We start from the raw sequence: 6,357 nt of genomic DNA, 5'->3' as shown, positions 1-6,357 counted from the left end.
ATCCTCATGAACAACTCTACATAAATCATACATGAAAGGAGATTATGAGGTCCTTGACAAGATCACATCTACCATGGAGAATTTGCCTTGAACTATCTTATGCCAACGATTTGTATCTAGATGCCCTATCTTAAGACAAAAGGTGCAGAATGGTGGATGGTCATGCATTAGTCTTGAAGGCGTCGGACACTCTATAACCACATGGCCATACCCATGACACTTACCACACCAAATATTGGATCTAGGTGGGTTTGGAGTTGAGCTACTCAAGGATTGTTGTGCACTAGAAGACTATGTTGTTATCAAATAAATTTCTTTCAAAGGTGCTTGCACTACACTCATAATCTCCTCCTTCAACTTTCCTAGTGATTTTGCAATAATATTAGCTACTTTTGCTTCATTGAGAGGGGACTGAGATTGCGGCATAGAAGGCATCCCGTTTGCATCATATAGGCTAGAATAGACGTGTACGGATTTAAAGGTACACTTGATACATTTGGATTTGCTGATACCGATGGATTTAAAGGAATGGTCACATAAGACACATTCTTAGATATCCCACTTGAAGTGCTTGAATATTCCATTTGAGATTCTTTAAATAAGTCCCTCCATTGTTGTTGGCTGATGTTGAATATTAGTGGCATTGAAGATGATGATTTGCTAAAGGTTGCAGCCGCAAATGCCCACCTCTCCTTTGTGTGGAATGCCGCCCTGTCTATTGACTCTGCCTACTAAGTTTGACACATTTGATGCATTTCACCCTACTTGGTCAACTCACTGTATCTATTGCCTAGTGCTTGCTTTGTTGTGTGTGTGTGTGTGTGTGTGAAGAGAGAGAGAGAGAGAAGGGGGGAGGGGGAGGTGGATGCAGAGGGAGAGGGAGGAGAGTGACAAAAAGTTATTACCTTGTCGAAGAAGGAAAGAAGAGGGAAAAATAGGAGTTTCAAAATTGAAATTTTAGAGGTTTAGCAAGAAGGTTGTAGGTTTCAAAGGCCCTCTAGATGTTTAGGGCCCCTCAAACCTACAACCAAAATAATATAATATAGATTTAAAGACAAATCTTTGTTTACTTGAGTGCCTTTGGCTCAATAACAAACATTTTGTCTAGGACTAAAAAAGTCAATCCAAATTATTTGGTTCCTTTTGAAAAATTAACCACACATATTGGTTGTGTGGATAAGATAATACTAGCATTCCTTGTGCGCTTTGCACATAGATAATGCTATGCCTCTTCTTTGTTGTTGTGAAGCAGTGTTGCAAGGGAGGTGAAGTTGCGCGCTTACTTGTCACACGGCAACTTCAGTTCCCTCACTTCTTCCTATGTCCTCTCTCCTCATTTTTCTTTCTCTCTCTTCTCTCTCTTGCCTTTTAACTTTTTTCTCTTCTTATTTTATCTCTCTCACTTTTCTTTTCTCTCTATTCTTTCCTCCCCTCTCTCTCCATGTCTCTCTTTAACTGCTTCTTCTTCTCCCCCCCCTCTCTCTCACTTTTTCCTTTGACACGTGTGTGCACACACACACACACACACACTCTCTCTCTCTCTCTCTCTCTCTCTCTCTCTCACACACACACACACACACACACACACACACACACACACACACACACACTTTTCCTCTCTATCTTCACATGCACCCAAAAGCCAACAACGATGGAGGGACTTATTTAAAGAATCTCAAATGGAATATTCAAGCACTTCAAGTGGGATATCTAAGAATGTGTCTTATGTGACCGTTCCTTTAAATCCATCGGTATCAGCAAATCCAAATGTATCAAATGTACCTTTAAATCCGTACATGTCTATTCTAGCCTATATGATGCAAACGAGAATGCCTTCTATGTCGCAATCTCAGTCCCCTCTCGATGAAGCAAAAGTAGCTAATATTATTGCAAAACCACTAGGAAAGTTAAAGGAGGAGATTATGAGTGCAGTGCAAGCACCTTTGAAATAAATTTATTTGATAACAACTCAGTCTTCTAGTGCACAACAATCCTCGAGTAGCTCAACTCCAAACCCACCTAGATCCAATATTTGGTGTGGTAAGTGTCATGGGTATGGCCATGTGGTTATAGAGTGTCCGATGCCTTCAAGACTAATGCCTGACTATCCACTGTTCTGCACCTTTTGTCTTAAGATAGGGCATCTAGATACAAATCATTGGCATAAGATAGGCCAAGAGCAACAACAAGCTCGTTTAATGCAAATGAATTACAATTACATGGATCGTAATAATACGACTTATGCGATTGGACCACCTAATCAAACTTTTAGGTCGAGAGGATTGCCAACCCAAGATAGACCCCCAGTACCTCAAAATAATTACAATAATGATAGAAATAGAGGAAGAGATTCTCCTTTTTGGAGAAATAATGGTCCTTTTCGTAATCCAATGGGTCAAGGGGACCACAAGGACCTAGGGGACCAATAAATTGTTATCGATGCCAACAGGAAGGCCATATCACTACATATTGTCCAAACGTGCATAAAAATCAGGACTATACTTCTTTATGCAGGAGGTGTAGTGGCGAAGGGCATCACGAAAAGGATTGCCCTAAGCGAGAAGATAATCAACCTAATGACAAGGGTAAGCAAATTTTAAATGAACCCTCAACCTCATTCGCAAATTTAATTGAAGTTAGGTCTAAATTCATACCTCGTAGGGTGACCTTTAAGATTGACCCCATGATTGGTGTAGTTATTAGAGCGCAAAAGCACAGTATGTAGGAAGGTTTTGGCTTTGCTTGTAGTTTTAGTAGTTTTGACTAAGGTTAACTTTTACAATTTGGGTTCTTCTAATTGTTTTGGTAGTATTTGCAGTTTTAAAGCCTTGTTTATTCTCAAAGTATTAGTGGCAAATTTTGGAATAGCAAATTTAGAGAGAGAGGGAGAAGGGGGATGAAATTTTGGGGGAAAGAGAGATAGAAGACAAAAATATTGTAGAGAGAGAGAGAGAGAGAGAGAGAGGTCATGAGAGAAAAGAAGAAGAGAGAAAAATGAAAGAGAGTGAGAGAACAAGAACAAGAATAAGAAGGGAAAGAAATTTAAGAGAGAGAATGATAGAGAAAAATGGAGAGAGAGAGAGGGGGAAGAGGAGGAAAACAAGATTTTACAAAAGGAACGAGAGAGAAAATGCAGAGGGAGAGAGAAGAAAAAAATTAAGAGAGAAGCGGAGAGCGAATGGAGAGAGAGAGAGAGAGAGAGAGAAGAAGAAGAAGAAGAAGAAGATAAACAAGGAGAGCAAATGGGGAGAGAGAGAGGGGGGAAAAGTTGAGAGAAAAAAAATGAGAGAGGTGTAAAAGAGATCAAATAAGAAGAGATAGAGAAAAGTTAAAAGGAGTAAGAGAGAGAGAGAGAGAGAGAGAGAGAGAGAGAGAGAGAGAGAGAGAGAGAGAGAGAGAGAGAGAGAGAGAGAGAGATTACCTTTCACAAAAAACTGTTAGGGTTTTTAAGCGCATGTGAAGAGAGAGAGTGTTCGAGTGTGCGTGCGTGTGTGTGCATGTGTGGAAGGAAATTTTGAGAGAGAGGGGGGGAAGAAGAAGAAGAAGAAGTAAAAGAGAGACATGAAGAGAGAGGGGGAGAAAGAGCAAAGAGAAAGGAAAAGTGAGAGAGATAAAATAAGAACTACCATTAAAAAGACAAAAGCAAAAGTATTTTGGATGAAGACAATCACATTTTACAGAGGTTGGATCACACCCACGGTCATACTCATGAGCTCTAACAAGCTAGGCTACTCCCTTGATCTTGTGCAGAGACTCCCATTGAATGCTTTTAGATCTAAAGAGGTTGTTTTTCCTTCTTGTAGACTTCCTTTTTCATTCAATGCTTTTTATTGATTTTTCTCAAATTATTATACTTACGTATATCTTATCACTTCAAAATGCCATTCCTACACAAATAATATGCATGGTTAATTATTGAATATGACCCAAAGATATTTGGGTCCACCTTCTTGTCATTAAGATGAATGGTTATCAATCTTCATATGCTTGCATGGCAATATTTGTTTGGTTTTTATAATGCACTCTTCACTATTTCAAAAGGAGGAGTAATAATTACACCATCTCTAGGATGCAGTTAAAGCACTAAGCTTCTTCCAAAATAGTTTAGCAATCCAATATTTGTCTGGTTATGGAACAATGTTGCTATTTATTAGAGCTTTTGGGTCCTCCTTTCATGGTTTTGCTTGACTTTTTCATGTGTCTATATATAAAGGAGAAAAGTGATCATCCTTACTCTTGCATAGAAGATCCACCATTGAATGCTATTACATGTACATGACTTGTTTTGTCTTGTTATGGACTTACTTTTTTATTCAAGATTGTTTAGTGGTTTTTCTTGTCTTCTTTTATGTTTAGTTGCTTGTTATGCTTCCACATTTTGCTAGGAGAAGAATGCTCAATTGCATTATACTTTCCACATTTTTCTATTTCTTTGTTATTTATAGCAAGATTCATTGGCTCTTTTTAAGGAAGTATCAAGGTTTTTCAAAGGTCATCTTTATACATTTCTATTATTTTATTATCCATTTAGTAGGATGGCTGCAATCATTGATCTCTTCTATCTTACATGTAAAGATCTGCCCCCACTTAACTATATTTTGTTTTATTCTTTTGTTTTCCACCTCCTTCTTCAATTAATGTTTTTAAAGAGTTAACATTACTTTTAATATTGACACCTCTATCACAACTTTTTTTGACACAACATGCTTGTACTCTTTATTCCCTCTCAATTATAGAAGAACCGTTAATGTTTTTTTGTTGTTCTTGTAGCACAAAAGTTGACATCCTACCATGCATATATTGGGATTTTGTTAGGAAGCTCCTTGACTTGTTACTGTAGGGGGATGGGACTGCAATATCTTTTTTTGGGGGGGTGTGGGGGGGAGAGTGCGCATATAATTAATGAACCTTCATATCAGACAATAGGCTAGGTATGGGGTCACTCCTTGGTAGGAGCTTATATGTAATTTTAGAGAAAAATCAAGGTTTAGCATTAATCAAATTGTTTATTTTAGGAAACTTACCTTAAGTTTGTAGTAGGCAAGGGGATTTGATTTGAAATATTTGGGGCATTTTATGAGGCAAAAAACATAGAAGCCATTGCTCCTAGAATACTTCCATGAATATTACTCATATGTTGACATCACATGAGAATAGTGACATATGTCTAATAACACTTATTGGATAGGCTTGCACATGAGGCTCTCATTCCCCATACCAACAAGCTATGTTTGTGGTCTTGTGTGGTCTCTTTTTGAGAGTTCCAAAGCCCCACTATAAGCATTTTGACCTTCAATAGAAGGCGATGTAATTTACAAGCTTAAACCTTACCATAGAAGGATAATTTTTCCCTTGAAAGCTATTGTTACATGTATCTATGCATCTATGAGTGGAATTTGGGGGAGGTTGAAGAAAGTGGTAAGCGCAAAGTTATGTCCAATACACATTCTAACTTATGTATTTCTGTCATGTGTACAAAAGTAGATAGTTTGACCTTTATAATAACTATGCTCATGTGTACAAAAGGTAGATAGATTGACCTTTACAATAAGTGTACGAGTCATGTGTACAAAAGATAGATTGATTGACTTTACAATAATTGTGCTCATGTATATATGTCATGTGTACAAATGGTAGATAGATTGACCTTTACAATAACTATGCTCATGTGTACAAATGGTAGATAGATTGACCTTTACAATGCTCGCGTGTACAAATGGTAGATAGATTGACCTTTACAATAACTATGCTCATAATTATGTTCTAATGCATTAATTTTTTAGATGTCTTATGCTTGGGCTTCATCCCAATCTTTTTAACTAGAGTCTAAGACATTGCTGAGCCACTCGAGCTAGTATTTGAGCTCTTGACCACATAGATAATACATAATCATCCTACCAATTGAACTCTTAACCACATAGATACAACATAGTCATCCTGCTAATTGAGATGCCACTCGTTGATGACTATGCACATAGTAAGTAGATAACGGTGCATTTATGAGCTTTGAAATTTGAAGTTGACATTACTTTCAAGCATGCGAGAAGTGGGTAGTGAAATAGATGTTGATTGGATGCCATTTATGTCACATAGGATGGATTGAAAGCTCATTAACATGCTAATGTGGCAGCAATAAATTGATGGAAGGGATTGTATAGGTAATGGGCATTTATGATGTGGTTGTGTCATTGTTTTGACATGAGATCATGCACGATTGTAGAGCTATCTTATAACCTTTTTACACAATCTCAATTGAGCTTTTTCATGGTACGACACATTTGTTTTTATGATAGGCTATGGAATGTACAATGATATCATAATTTCATGCTTAAATTGAGTGGTTAGACATAATCATAC

This window comes from Lygodium microphyllum, chromosome 15 (assembly GCF_053477565.2).
Source record: "Lygodium microphyllum isolate KBCC chromosome 15, Lygodium_microphyllum_v1.1.10, whole genome shotgun sequence".
Taxonomy (NCBI): domain Eukaryota; kingdom Viridiplantae; phylum Streptophyta; class Polypodiopsida; order Schizaeales; family Lygodiaceae; genus Lygodium; species Lygodium microphyllum.
The sequence above is the reverse complement of the archived record's forward strand: the minus strand, read 5'-3'. Positions refer to the sequence as shown.